Consider the following 15,945-nt stretch of genomic DNA (forward strand, 5'->3'; position numbering starts at 1 on the left):
GTATTCAGTTTACTAATCATTTGACCCTAAAATAGAGAGATTATTCTGGATTATTTGGGGCCCACTGTAATCACAAGATAATTAAAAGTGAAAGAGGGAGGCAGAAGAAAAGTCAGAGGGAGATGTGACCATGGAAGAAAGTCACAGAAAGATGGAATGTTGCTGGCTTTTGAAGATAGAGGAAAGAAGGCACAGGTCAAGGAATGAGGATGTCCTCCAGTAGCTGGAAAAGACATGGAAATATATTTTTCCTTAGAGCATCCAAAAAAGGACATAGCCCTGCTGGACCTTGATTTTAGCCGAGTGAGAACTTTGTCAGACTTCTGACCAACAGAGCTGTAACATAATAAATTTGTGTTGCTCTATGTCACTATGTGCAATAATTTGTTGCAGCCTCAGTAAGAAAACACAGTACTCAACACTAATTCTTTTCATTTGTAAGTGACAAAAACACATTTCGGTCTAGCTTAAGAAAATAATAATTTATCATCCCGTATCAAGTTTAGAACAGTGCCTATGGCATAACTGGACCTTAGACTCAAATGCCTTAAGTTTCTCCATCTGTCTTTGTTGTTTCTCTGTGTATTAGCTTCCTTCTCTTTTCCCTCATAACTTTAAGCAGATCTCCACCCTATAACCCAAGGAACACGGTCAGAGGCACAGAGTGTTGAATTGGCTGAAATTTGTTACATAGCCATCTATCCTAAAACAAACAAGGACAAAGGGGCTAGGTTGTACTAACATCTTGACTCTTTAGGAAACCATGTAGATGAACTAAAGAAAGTTATAATATGCAGTTTGGAAGACCACTCAATTGTCTTAATGTGTTTTTGTCTTGATTGGGTAGTGATACATCTTACTGCATGGCCTCCTCTGCCTGTTGAAGAAGATAGATACAACTAGAAAAATAAAATAAAATTTAAAGTAACATGGATCAGATCATTTAAGAGAATCTGGACCATTAAAATTATTGCAAGCAAAGCTTACCTACTGTATTAGGGTTTCTTTTGCTGCCTTAGCAAATGACCACAAACTCAGTGGCTTAAGCAACATCAATTTATCTCACTGTTCTGTATGTCAGTGGACTTAGCTTGTCTGCCTCAGTCTTACTGTTACAGAGTTCAAGCTCATTGTGCTTGCTGCAGGAGTGGCCAATAAATTGAGAGAAGAGGTGTTGGGGCAAGGAACAATGACTTTATTCAGAAAGTCAGCAGACCGAGAAGATGGTGGACTAGTGCCCCCAAAACCCATCTTCCCTGAGTTATAATTCAGGCTCCTTTTATACTAAAAGGTTGTGGGCCAGGGGGGGAGGGGGGCGCGGGAGGGGGCGGGGGCGTGTTGGCTGGTTGTTGCAAACTTCTTGGTGCAGGAATCCTTTGTTCTTGCAGCTATCCAAGAAGGTCTGTTTACAATGTTCCTATAAACCTCCAGTAAAAACAGATGTTATTCTCTGTTCTGCAACTTTTTATCTCTGTATAAAAGGAAAAGTGTTATACCTTTAAAGGTCAGAGCCTTGAGAATGGACGACCCTGTATATTTCAGTCTATAGGCAACATTCTTTTACAAAGTTGCAAAACCAGCATGACCAAGCACAGGCAACAGAGCACAGGGGTTACACCTAAAGGAATAGATTCAATAAAGAGCCAGCTCTGTTACATTTCAAGTTTGAAATAAGGATATCTGCAAGGCTTGCTTCCTTTCTGGAGCCTCTTGGGGAGCATCAGTTTCCAGGGACATTCAGGTTATTGGAAGATTGAGGTCCATGTGTTGTTTGTAGGAATGAGGTCCCTGTTTTTCTGTTTGTTTTCCGCTGGTAGTCTTTTTCAGCTTCTCAGTGGCCCCCTTCCCCCATTTTCAAAGCCAGCCAAGGAGGCCCAGTTCTTCTCATAATTTGAATTCTTTTGCCTCCCTTTTCAGCTGCATCTGTGACTAGTTTCTTCTGTCCCCCTCTTCCACTTTTAAGGGTCCATGTGACTGCTTTGAGTCCACCTGGATAAACCAGGATAATTTCCCCATTTCAATGTCAGTAACCTTAACAACATCTGAATATGAATATACAATGTATTCCCAGATTCCAGAGATTATGGGGTAGGCACTTTTTGTTGGGGAAGCATTATTAGGCTTACCACACCATCATAAATTTAGGTCAGATTTAAGATATAGTATGACTCTATATTTTACTTAACCATGTGTGAACATTGAAATATCAATACATTGGGACCTCTGGTAGAATTAACATGTACATTACACCAATGCCCATCTTTATCTTAAAGATATCTTATAGTTATATAGGTCTGTGCTTGTCAAATTCTTTATTTTATAATACATTATGGTCATTTCTATTACATATCTAATTCCAATCCTAATGAGGATGATATCCAGTGTTTTAATGTGCTTCTGTAGGAAGTTACAGTGTTTTTGCAATGACATACTTTCAGACTGAGATTCACAGAAAATGCCCATTCTTCTCTGGCTTAAAAAGCCTAATTTAGCTTTAAAATTTTAAAAGGAATTATACAAACATAGAGATAGAGTTCCACAAGACTTCTGAATCTTAGTGCTGAAATAAACTCTTGAGAAAGGGATAATTGCCAACCAAAAGGAAGCGGACTCCTCCAGGGCAGAGAAAACTCACTTCCTAGCCAAAAACTGATGGAACCCACAGACAGAAGGAGCACCCTGGAGAAAATGGTATGCTTTTTTGGAAATAAACAATTGTCCTGTTTTGTCATTTTCAATAAGTGAATAGATTGAATCTGTTTAAACATAATGTGGTTCCAGTCTCCCAGACAATAGCATACGGAGCATTTAATAATAAGACGATGTAAATAAGGAAAAGTGGTCCTCACTTGGCCATATGGTTTTATTTTCTGTGAAAATATAATTTTTCTCAGAGTTATGTTATTCCTTGTAGATTTCAATATAGTTTATTTCTTTTGTTAATGCTATTTAACACTTCTCCAGAATATTTATGTAATTGGAAAGGCAGTCCAATGATTTTATTAGAACATTCTGATAATAAATATATCAATGGGAATTAAGAAGATGTCAAGAGACTGAAAACATGTGGGTGGGCTTATTCAAAGTTCCCATGAAACTGAGTTTACGAAAGTGAAGGGCAGCTACACAAGGAAGAGAATTCTTGCAGATGCCTGAAAGTTGAACAAAGGAGACAAACACCCTGCTAACCCATTCTCAGAGTCAAAGATGGCCTCATTCCATCCCCACCCCAGACAAATATTCTATCTGTTCAAAGGATACACTAGTCTATAGGAAAGACCCATAATCAGTGTTATCAGCAGTGGTTTCGTAGACTCCAATATGCACTATTTTTAAGAATTGTTAAGTTTTAAAATTCAGATATAACTGACATGTATACTTTTGTATAAGTTTAAGGTGTACAATGTGTTGATTTGATATGGTTCAACCTTCATCCCAGTGGTAATGAGGCCCACCTGCTCCTTGATTTTTTTTTTTACTTTCAAGTGATACACAGTCTTTACTGAGGTGGTAAATGTGCTCTGTTTTACTAGTTAGCTATGAAAGGATTTACTTTAAAGGAAATCATTGACATATGGGACTGGAAGAAAAGAATGACTTTCCTTTCTGGAAGGTGAATAATTTTCAATCCTGTGGTGACATTAAATTCTCATTCAATAGATTCTGAAGTTGTGGAAAATTTTTTTTAAAAATGAGTGTGAATTAAACTCTTTTGGTGATGATAAGCATTTCCATTATAGATAATCTTTACTTTTCATTTGATAGCCTTCTAAATTTTACACTGTTTAAAACTCACTTTATTTATTTTTTAAAATTGAAGTATAATTGCTTTACAATGTTGTGTTAGTTTCTGCTGTACAAAGAAGTGCATCAGCTATATGTATACATATATTTTAGCACAGTAAATCTTTATTGTGCTAACATGGAAAAATCTACAAAATATGTTATTAACTAAAAAAAACAAGGTTGTGCAGAGAATGCTACTAATTGTGCAGGAAAAAATATATAAAAACTTCTATAAGTAAGCAAATTTCTGGAAGCTTACATAATAATTTGTATTAATCAGGGTCCAAACAAGAAACAGATGGCACACTCAAATTAAGGTAATTTGAAGTAGGTGTATTTACAAAGAAATTAATTATAAACATGTGGATGGTTATAGGAAACTGAAAGAAAGGGAAAGTGCAAGATTCCTGACTATTTGCTAGAGGAATGTTATCACCAGCAAAGGGATAAGGGAACAGAGAGGCTTCCAAATGCCCAAAAGAGGAAGAATTTTATAGAACCAGCTGTCTTTTTATGGACAAAGACAACCTAAGTGGCTTTCACTGAGAGGCAGCAAGTTGAATAAGGACTTTGGCCTCACTCTTTTTTCTCCCTTCTCCAACAGGGACCCAACACACCCAACCCCAAAAAAACAATCCTGAGAGCCTGAGAAGGAGTAGGAGGTGGCAAGGGGGTCTGGAGAAACATGGAGGAAATCTGCTTTATGACAGCTAACTTTGCTTCACTTAGTGTCTCGTAGTGTGAAAAGCTTTTCCCTCTACATTTGTAGTACTTAGTTACTTATTAAAAATTGCTTGTAACAAGTGTTTGCCAGTGAAGAATTAACAGCACCAACAGAGTAAATAATTTCTTTTAGAAAGTGCTTCACAGTTTGTCTTTCTTGAATTTAGTTATTCATTAATATGAAGTCTGGAATTGCACTTGAGAGAAAACATTTTAATTTTTTAAGGATATACACCATCAAAATGATTTGGAAATACTTTCATGTTATCTTCAGGGAGAGCAGAGGAATTGCTCTCATTAAGAATATCAAACTAGTTTACCAATCCGTTGCGTTTGTGGGCATGGTTCCCTTAGGAGGAGTAAGCATGGTGGTTACCCAATTGGTTATCCCCATTTCATAGAAGAGAAAAGTACATCTTGTGTGCTAAATCTGAATCCAGTTGCGCTGATAATACTAGAATATTAAGAGATTTAAAAGAGGAAAACTTGATTTCAAATCTCTCCTCTGTCACATTAATTGCATATTTTTGGCAAGTCGCTTAACTTCTCTAGGCCTAATTTTTAAAATAGAGATTACAATTAAAATATTTTCTCACAAGGGCTGAAGTGAGAATAGAGTAGTACAGTATCTGAGAAAATAACTGATGTGAACTATAGCATATTGTTTCATGAATAATGCAGTTTAGGTTTCTGTCCATCTCTCTGTCTTTCTCTCATATACACACACACGCATACATAGACTCACACACGTGTGAATTCTCACAGCCTAATCTTAGAGTTGTTATCTGGTATATTTTAACTTCTGCCAGAGTACACGCTGACTCTACTGGTCTTGCTCACGATGTAGAGCAAGTGCAATGCTTTGTAAGGCACTGCAGCCTTCAATAGGTTTGTTCACTGGATTGAACTTCGGAAAATGTTTTAGCAAATGCCACCAAAACAGTCTGGAAATCAAATACTTTGTGTCCTTGAGAAATGTTTGAGACATCAATTTTTCTCTTTCTCCTTGCATTCATAATTTTTCCCCTCCTTTCTTCTGTTCTGCAGATAACAGGCTCTGAGCTGCCTTTTCTTAAGAGGCATTTTTGGCAGGAAGGAAAAGCAGTGGTCTGCATGACAATCTCCTTATTTGGCATTTGTTTGCTAAAACCAAAATCCACTGAAGCAATCAGTCTAGGTTCCTAGAGGAAGAAGACACAAAGAAACATGAACAGAAAGAAAGGATTTCTTTCAGCCTAAAGGCAAAATCAGGAAATTAGAGAAAGCAAGCTGGGGTGCAGTTCTATGGTGAGGACAATCAGTGGGGGCCCTTAATATCATGAGTAGAGATTTTCTAAGAAAATATCAAGAATCCCAAGTGGAAAAAGTAGTGTGGTTCCAGCCTTAGCAAAGATTTGTGAGTCAGAGAGGCAGCAGGGCTGAGAGAACTAAGGGAATCTTGGAAATAAACCTGCAGTTTTCTTAGAGGGAACCAGTGCACTCTGATGACAAAGAAGTACAGGAGACACCCCAGAATTTTTTGCTGCTGCCTATGACCAAAGTTGAATTTTCTACCTGCTAAATAGGAAGGCGAATCACAGTTAAAATTGGACTGTTTTTAAAATAACTAGGTTGAAATAAAACTATTACTTGCTTGTGGAAAGTGAGTCTTACCTCATACATTTATATCAAATACAGAGTCTGTGCTTGTGACTTGAGGGCCTTAGGAAGTGAGAGTTACAGGTAAGAAAAATAGCAGTTTAGGTCAAGAGCTTTATGTCCTGCTTTTCACCGCAGGGGAATAGCTAATGGGGCACTCCAGGCTTTGGAGACATTGACCTGCAAAGGTACTTTAGCAAGCCTGCACTGAGTTTTAGACATGGCACTCAGGTGCATTTGTTCGAGTTAAATAAAGATCCCTCATGACACTATTGGGTGATTCTCTTCTATTGTACCTTTATATCATCCCTACCCATTTCTTTTCTTGAAAAGCACAGCTTTTTTGAGGCAGTTGACAAACAATATACTATATATTTAAAGGTACGATTTGATAAGATTTGACATATGTACCCATGAACCCAACATGAAACTCAGAATAATAAACATATCTATCACACCCCAAAGATCCCTCACTCCCCTTTGTGATGCCTGCCTCCTGTCCTTCCTGCCCATTTACCATCCCACCCACAACCCTCTCCCCAGGTAATGATCTGCTTTCAGCCATGATAGATTAGTTTGCGTTTTCTAGGATTTTATATAAATGTGGCTGTTCAAATGTACTCTCTTTTTTTGTTGTTAGACTTCTTTCACCCACCATAATGATTTTGAAATGTATGTATCTTGTTGTGCGTAGCAATAATTAAATTTTTAGTAAAAATAAAGAAGCTATGAATATTTGTGTGCAGGCTGAGTATAGATATATGCTTTAACTCCCCTAGAAGTAAAATGGCTACATTATATGGTGGGTGTATGTTTACCATTTTAAGAAACTGCAAAAATTTTCTTCAAAATGGTGGGAATATTTTATATTCCCACCAGATATATATGAAAATTCCAGTTTCTCTCCATCTTCACCAACACTTGGTATGGGTACTCTTTTTTTTTTTCTTCTAATTTTAGCCAGTCTAATAGGTGTGTAGGGTTATCTTACTGTGCATTTCTGTGATGATTAAGGGTGTTGCAGATCTTCTCATGTGCTTGCTTGCCGTCTGTATATTTTTTTGATAAAATATCCATTTCTTTTCCCATTTTAAAAATAATTTTTCCTGTTGTGTTATTACTGAGTTTTGAGATTTTATACATATATATAGGTTATAAGGCCTTTATCAGATACATGATATCCAAATATTTCTTCTTGATATATGGATTGTACTTTTATTCTTATCAGTATTTTTCAAAGAGCATAAATTTTAAATTTGGTGAATTATTTATGAGTTTGTTCTTTGCAGATCATGAAATAGGAAACCAAAAAATCAAAATTAAGCTAAGCTGATTCTTTGAGATCAAAGACTCTCTGACTGTGGTCCCAGTTGTAAGACCTGGAAACGGCCCTGTACCTTGAGGACTCAGCTACAACCCTGTTTGGTTTTGGTTCTGTCACCAGCACCATGCACCAAGGGACCTGGGAGTAGTCTTACCCACCTGTACCTTGGGCAATAGGCATATGAACCTCAGTCAATGCTGTAGACCCTGAAGTGCTACTCCTTTTCAAGAGCATAAATGAATAAACATTTTCCTTTTCTTTTAAACCAATTATGGTATAAACGATTTGATTAATGAATGCCTTATTCAACATTTATTATTTGTCAGACACTATGATATTAGATGTATAAATTATACCAAAGGTTTTGAGTCATGGATTTCATGATTTCATCTTTTTCTACTGTATTTGTTTAATTCTGCATAACTCTGAGATGTATTTGTACAAAATGGGACATATATTTGTGTGTGTATGCATCTTCCCTTGATGAGAGAGATGCTCTCCTAAAAATTATTGGTCCCTTTTTAAAAAAAACTTCAAATTAAGAGAACGACTTCATCATACTACTCATGATATCATATCATTATTGGTCCATTCACATTTCCTCTCTTCTTTTGCTCCAACCTCCCTCCCACTTTCCTTTCATTAGTCCCTTTCTTCCTCCCTTCCTCGCTCCTTCCTTTTCTCCCTCCTTACTTCCATCCCTTCCTTCCTGGATTTCTTCCTTTATTTCCTAGATATTTTTCTTCCATTCCTCCCCAGAGACAAAAATTCTAATGTTTATTATGCATCTTTGTTTATGTGTTCTTTTAAAACACATATTGATTATATGCAAGTGTTTTTTAAATTTACGTAAGTAATATTGTGCTCTGTATCTTATTTATTTATATATTGATTGATTGATGGATTGATTGACTGATTGATTTATCTATGTATGTATATACGTATGTATTTAACTCAGAGCTGTATTTGTAAGATCCAGCCATGCTCTGTTATGTGTGTGTTTGTTCCTTCTTCTGCTGTGTGATGTGTATCCACTACATTTCTCCAATCTACTTTCCAAGTGATTGGTACCTCAATTGGCTGTAATTCTTCACCACCACTCAGGACACTGTATTGAACATCCTAATAAATGCCCACTTCTGAACTTGTGTAAGAAATTCTACATTATGAATTCCCAGGAGTAGAATTGCTAGGATAAAATATATGCATTAGAGCAATTTGACTGTGTCCTGGCAGGTTGTGTAGAATAGATTTCACAATCTATAGTGCTACCATCTGTGCTTGAGAGTTGCTATATTCTAACAGCCATCCACATACTTAGAATTGTCCTGTTTTTAAAGTTTTGCCAGAGAAATAGGTATAAGCTAATATCTCATTGTTACTTGCATTTGCATGTTTCTGATTTCTAAAGACATTGTGCATCTCTTCCTATCTTATTAACACTTTAGTATTTCTCTTCTGTAAATTACCATTTATAACCTTTGCTCATGTGTTCCTTGGAACTGCTGCATAATTCTTTTTGATTGACAAGATCTCCTTAATTTGGAGGGGAAGGAATATTCAATAATTGTGAATTTTGGAAATGCAAATATTGTCTCCCATTTTGGCATTCTTCTAATAATTTTTTCTATAGTGTTCTTCATTGACAGAAGTTATTATTTGTGATGGGATTCAATTAATCCTTTTTAAAAAGCTTTATTGGTGAGAAGTTTTGCATAAGAATGCCTTCTCCCTAGGGAAGAAATAATTTTCACATTTTCTTGTACTAACTTCATAGTTTTATCTTTCACTTTTAAGTAATTAATTCAATAGGAGCTACCTGGTGTCACATAAAGGTAGAATGTTAGTTTTTTTTTTTTTTTTTTCATACTGTGAGCCAATTTTTATAGACTGAACAACCCGCCCTCATCCTTTTGATTTGCAGCAACATATTTACGGCATTTTATGCCCCTATACATATGATTCTGTCTCTAAGTCCTTTAATCAATGCCCCCAACCAAATGACACTGTTTTTATTACTAGGGCTTTGTGGTATGTCTTAGTTATTTATCTCTGGCATAGAAAAATGCCATAAATTTTTATAGTTTGATCTTTTATGTCTTAGACTTCCTTATATATTTTCCAACTCTATCCTTTCCTTAAGTTATCTGGGAGTTTTTCAATCTGATATTCCAATCCACTAATTTCTTCTTTACTGTATCTTAACTATTATGAGCTCCATCTACTTTGTTTTTATTTCAACCATTACATTTTTATATATAACATCTCAAATTGTTTATTTTCATTGCTAGCATCTTTATTTTCTTTAAAAAATGTTTGTCTCTCTGTTGCAATAATTTTGCTTCAAATCTTTCTGTGGGCCAATTACTTTTATGGTGTTTGTCTTCCTCAGATATCTAGTTTTTGGTCTATGGACTTAAGTTGCCTTCAGGTTGTCAGATATGGTCTGCTAATATGGATTGAATAAGGCTTCAAAGTCAGAACTCTTTTTTTTTTTTTTTTTTGGTGACAATTTTAGCCACTTTGATTATTCCCATTTTCTATCAGGCCATCAGGGAAATCTTACGGTCAGGGTTGAAGCAATAATACCCAAAGGGTACTAAATTCTCACCTGTTTTTGTCAACTCCAGGCTTTTCAATGCACAGATATAACCCAAGGAAACTACTACAAATGGCTTAGGCAATTGTTGTGGGGTTTTTTTCTAAAGATATAAAGTTACTAGGGGCCAAGGTGGGAACAAAACGTAAAACATTTCTTCAAGCTATTTTCTCCCTGCAGGCTCCAGGTGTGTTCTTTTCCAGTTTGCAGTCACACATGCCTAAACACCCTGGTGTAAGACAACACTTAGTCACTGTATAATTTTTTTAATTGTGTTGTTGGTTGGTTACTCATATTTTATTGTTATTGTTTGTTTGATTGATTAGTTCTTGGAGTCCATGTTTCCCTCCTGTCTTTAATTTTCCCAGAGTTGAGTTTTGAGGAGGGAGTCATAAACTGCTTTGTGCCATCTTTGCTTGAAACTTGAGCTTTCTCCTTAATCATCTTTCTTATGATATTCATGCCAACTAGTCAAGGCAGAAAAAGTAGCTTATTTCACCATATACTCATAAACTTTTAATAAATTTGAATTCACTCTTACTTCATTTTGAGTTTATTTTTTAATCCCCAATTGTGGGGTTTTTTTCTTATTTTAAAGTAATATTTTATCCTCAGTTGTTCTCATAGTACCTGTCATGCCATATAAAAATTAAGGTGCATCTTCAATAACAATAATGATAATAATTGTAATCAGTATTTTGTTCTCAAGAATTATCTCATTTAGTCCTCATATCAACCTATTAGTTTAGGTGTTATTTTTACCATTTCTTTGAGTGAAGAAACTATTAGAAAACTAAAGTTTCCTGGATCCCAGATTGATGTGCAAAAAGCTCTGAGAATTGTCCCAGAATCTGAGCTTGTAACCAACCACTACAGTCTTACTTTCTGATGCTAAGTAAATGCTGGCAAACATTTACTGGTAATAAGTAAGAATGTTAAAAAAGAAGCTAAAAGAGAAAAAAAAAAAGAAGAACAAGCAAAGAAAGTTCATTTTCTTTACCTCAGTTTGCCATAGATCACAGTTCAAAATGTTTCTAAGCTCTCTCTCCCAACAGAATTAATCTACTTTGCCTTATTGACTTTATTCTCTCTCATGCTACCTGCTGGGCCAGCACCAGAGGCATATGAAAACAGAGACCTATCCTACCAGTCTTGATGAAGATGAAGTCTTCATACTAAGATCCAGAACCAATTAATTACACCAGGAATGCCCTGGTGTTCGTATACATGTTTATAGAGTATTGCATGCTGATAGGAACCGCTGTTCTACCATTGAATGTCATATACATTATTCATAACACATGGCAGTAAAACTGAATAATTAATATCTCAATATCACTGATAATCTACCCTCTTCTTCCACATGCCAATATAAAATTTGGAAATTCTTTTTGATGTATGTCCAAAGCGCATATCATACTGTGCAGAGTTCTGCATTCTGAAAGATATATGTATTCACTATAAATCTGAAACATAGCTATTGTGAGTCTTATAACTCAGCAATTATTTCTTCCAAGATCCCTTAAATAAAAATGAGAAAGTTTACCTATATACTTATTTGAAAATTGGAGAGTTGGTGCAAGTCTAGTAGAGTATTCATTTTAAAAGAATGGTTAGTGAACTTAATGCTACAGCTTAATATATGTGAAGAAATTTTACCCTCTTGACAGTGCAATTTAAAAGCTGCCTTGTTACAGAATTAGACTGGTAAAAATTATAGGAAGGGATTTTTCAGTAAGGGATAGATCTCTCAGTTTTTAAATGACTCTCTGTGCCTGAGAATTAATATCTTTTTAAAAAAGGAGTTGGGCAGGGAGGACTTTTTCCTTCCTCAAGTAGATAAAAGTAGCATATCAATTATTATTATATTAAAACCTAAAATTTAAGTTAAAAGATATTATCTGCTCCTTTTTAGCCAGTATCACCTTTTACCATTTATTAATATATCTATCACCATCAGTTAATATTCATTGAATACTTAAAGCATTGATGTCACTCTAGCAAGAGACCTGATCCCTCCAGAATACTGACTTTTGATCTAGAGTCAAATAAGCTACTATTGTAATCATGAGATCACAGTTAATTACAGGAATAGTACGAATTATTTATTTGTAAGAAACCGTCAGCGTTTCCTGAATTCCAATTGTGTATAAGGCACAGTCTGGTGTACTTATTATTCTCATATCTAGTTCGGATTACAACTGAAATTAAAGACAGAAAATACGAAGGAATAGAGAGGGACTAGAAATGGAAACCCAAAATAGCACCCTTGTCAAAATGACTTTAAATTAGGGTGACAGGCAAAAAAAAAAAAAAAAAAAATAGACATATGGAAATAGCCAAGTTGATTAAAAAATGGATTTCTGAATTAGTGCTATTTGGAGGTTAATGTCAAATTCTGATTCTGTTCTGTCATATTAGGAAATGTGTCATATTTGCACCCCAGGCCATTTAACGTCCTTTATCTAATGGCACCCAGGTTTCCCAGGGAGGCATTTTCATTCCTCTTCAGAGCCCAAAAGCCCAAGTCACCCCCAATAGAAAATCATCCCCAATATGATCCAGACATGATTCTTTCAACTGGTATGTATAAGAGAGCTCCCTGCTGTTCTCAGCATTGTAAGTGTCATTGTTGCTTACTCTCCCTGAAGTTGTATAGGTGTTTTCTTTTTTTTCCATTAACAAGAGAACATTTCAATTCAGTTGGTGTTCCTTTAGTTACCGAGGGGGCATTACCACCGTTAGCACTTTGAAATGGTTACAGTCAAGTGTTAGATCACAATCCTCATACCATTACTGAGGAGTAATGGTTTTCAAACAATACAACTGTAAGAGAGAGCCTGGGAATGGCCTGGGAAAGGAGAGGTAGGAAAGTAGCTCTATTGAAAGGTAAAAACCTCCTGTGACTGAAAAACTTCCTTTACTCATTGAGTGAACCCCAAATACCTTTCCTATTGACAAGCTAAAGGTATTTCTGAGAACGGGGTAGTCAAGTAACAAAAACTCATTTCCTCAAAACTGAAGTGAATTGCTAAAGCTGCTGCTTGAAAGAATGACCTCTCCAGAAGACAGGGTAAGAAAGTTTAGCTATGTTCCTTCTCCAACTTTGTATAGTTAGCAGAACTGTCAGCCATTCCTGGCATCACTAGGAATAGCCTCTTTGAGCAAGAAAGGGAGAAGAGGTCCAATACTCTAGTATGATCCTGTGGAGAATCATTAAATACTTATTACTGCTCTCTTGGTCATTCAGCTTCATCATTTCCCAAATAATTTAGGTCTTTGTAAGGAATATATGGATAATTGCATGAGTTTAATTTAACATTTTACTTTTCACATAAGTGTAAAAATATAAGGTGTCAATGCCCCAAGTGATTCCCCATGGGGCTCTAATATGTTTATCAGATACTTGTACTATGCCATAGACTGACGGACAGTGTCTCCAGGTTGACACTTCTTCCTGTTATTTTGCACAGGTTGGCTCAAAAAGGCTAAAAAAAAGTGACAGTTAAACATTTCAGCATTCCTTGATCCAACTCAAAGCAAAGTTTAGAATTTGATTCACATTTTTTTCCATTGTATGAATATGGATTCTCAGTATTAACTACGGTTTTCCATTATAATCCAAAGGACATTACATCTGTTATTCTTAAAAAGAAAAAAAAAAATCACATAAAACCGTATGATAACATTAACCAGTTTCTCATACATAAATCCACCAGAATGACAGCAGTATGCATATCTAATCTTCGTGCATTTGGCTGGTTTTGCAATGAAGAGATATGTCTTGATGGATTTGATTATATTTTCCAAATTTTATAATTGTTTCCTAGACATTAGAGAAGACAAGTACTCTCAGACTACTAAGAAATGAAATGAAGCTATTTCATCAAAATATTTAGGAACGATAAAAAAAAATCAATCACCTGAAAACTGTTGGTAATTCAGTCAACAAATGCTGATATGCATTAAGCATTTTGCTATGGGCTGGCTATACAATAGTCTACACAGACCTGAACTATGATCCTTTCTAAGAACAAAGCACTCAGAATAGAATTTCATGATTAACATTCTGGATTTTAAAATTGTATTCTTCCTCTTGTTGACTATATTAATTAAATAGCTTGGACACCATTCCCAAATTCTTACTTAACTGTAACTTTCCCATTCAAGGCATTCTCTGAATCTGTATTAGTAACCAAATTGTTGCATGTTAGTCATGAAATGGCATAGCAATTTTTACCTACTCTTTTTTTGCTAAGATCCTTTCCAGGTTTAAATTTCTAAGGTGGACCAGGATAAGCATCGGCAAAAGTAAATTGAAGGTGATATTAAGCTAGTTTATTTGTGCTAATTACTATGCTTCCGTAACGAAGGTCACCTCAATGACATTTAAAGTGGAAATGAAAGGTTAAGTTTGGGGTGAGGGCACATCAGTGTCAATGAAGAAATCCAGGGCTCCTGAGGAAAGTTTTCATTAGAGTTTAACATAAATCAGTCAGTCTTACCCAAGACTTTTTCTTCCAGAGGTGAAGGGAGGTACTCACTTATGATGGTGAGTACTATATGAGTTTGATCTTGAGCTCTCTTGACATGATTTTTGAGACAAATTATCAGTAAAGTGGCATGGTCAGGAGAAAGGCATCAAGGAGAACAGGGAAGGCTAATTTAATTGCCTTTGTTCCTCAGTGACATAGCTTAAATTGAGCTTGCATTTCTGAGAGCACAGGGATATTTGCATGCTTGGATTTTCATAAATGGAAAATGAACTCAAAGCACTTGGCCTACAGATAATGTATCACTTTATATTTGAAGGACAAAAAATACAAGAGGGAGTCAAGGGAATCTGAAAATTCCTGTTTTTTTCTCTCATTTTCTCCTGATTTTTTTGGGGGATGGTGTCAAGGTTTAGTTTAAATGTAAAATAAAATAAAGTGAATACAGTACAAAGGCTAAAAAAATGGGAAATCAAAATACATACCCTAAACCTATGTTCTTGAGGAAGAGCAATAAATAGCAACTATAGGTAAAGGAAATCATTTCACTTCCTCATGATTCATTTATTGATGAATTAAACAAAGACATATTAAAGATCCTTTGAAACTGGTTTGTACCCAGATAAATTCTGGCTCTAAAATGTTATATAGAAGACACTTTGTCTATATGACTGAATTTACAAAAAATCAGGGAAATGTCAGGATAATGATCCTAAGCTGTTCTAGGAAAATAAGGAAAAATTGGAAAATTTCCAGTAGTATTCAAAGACTGAAAAACTTGGAACTCTTTCCACTAAAAATCTGGTAGTACTGTGTTCCTGGAAGTGGACCTAATTAGAACACTTTTAAAGAAAAGCAATTTACACTCCTGACTTCCAAATCATCCAGTAAATTTAGATGTTATTTGAGTTGACTTCTTCTGCACTTCTTGTAGTTTGTTCTCCCTAAAGTTTCCTATCTATGATCATTGTTTGAAATTTTATTAGTATTCAATTTCATCTAAGTAATGAAAAGTTAATAAAGCTATTATAAATATAATGAAAACTATAACTTTGCTATAGAGGTAAATAATTAAGTGTTTGTGAAACATGAATCATAATTCAGTGGAGTTTTTGAGCAATATAAATTTATAAAATTCAAATAAATGAAACATCAATAAGTGTTGCAACTTGAAAAAAGAACAATAAATAGCATCCCTTTTTTTTCTCCCTGCTCCAGTTGGAATCAACTGAGAGATACAGGGATCAGACAGATGGAGATCAAAAGACCACCAAGAATACTGATAAAGCCTAAACTGAAGAAATTGTTTTTCAGTTTGTTAACCATGTGGACTTGCTCAGATTATACCCTGAAATTGAACTTGCTCACCCAGTTTCAGCTGG

Source organism: Balaenoptera ricei, chromosome 5, assembly GCF_028023285.1.
Source record: "Balaenoptera ricei isolate mBalRic1 chromosome 5, mBalRic1.hap2, whole genome shotgun sequence".
Taxonomy (NCBI): Eukaryota; Metazoa; Chordata; class Mammalia; order Artiodactyla; family Balaenopteridae; genus Balaenoptera; species Balaenoptera ricei.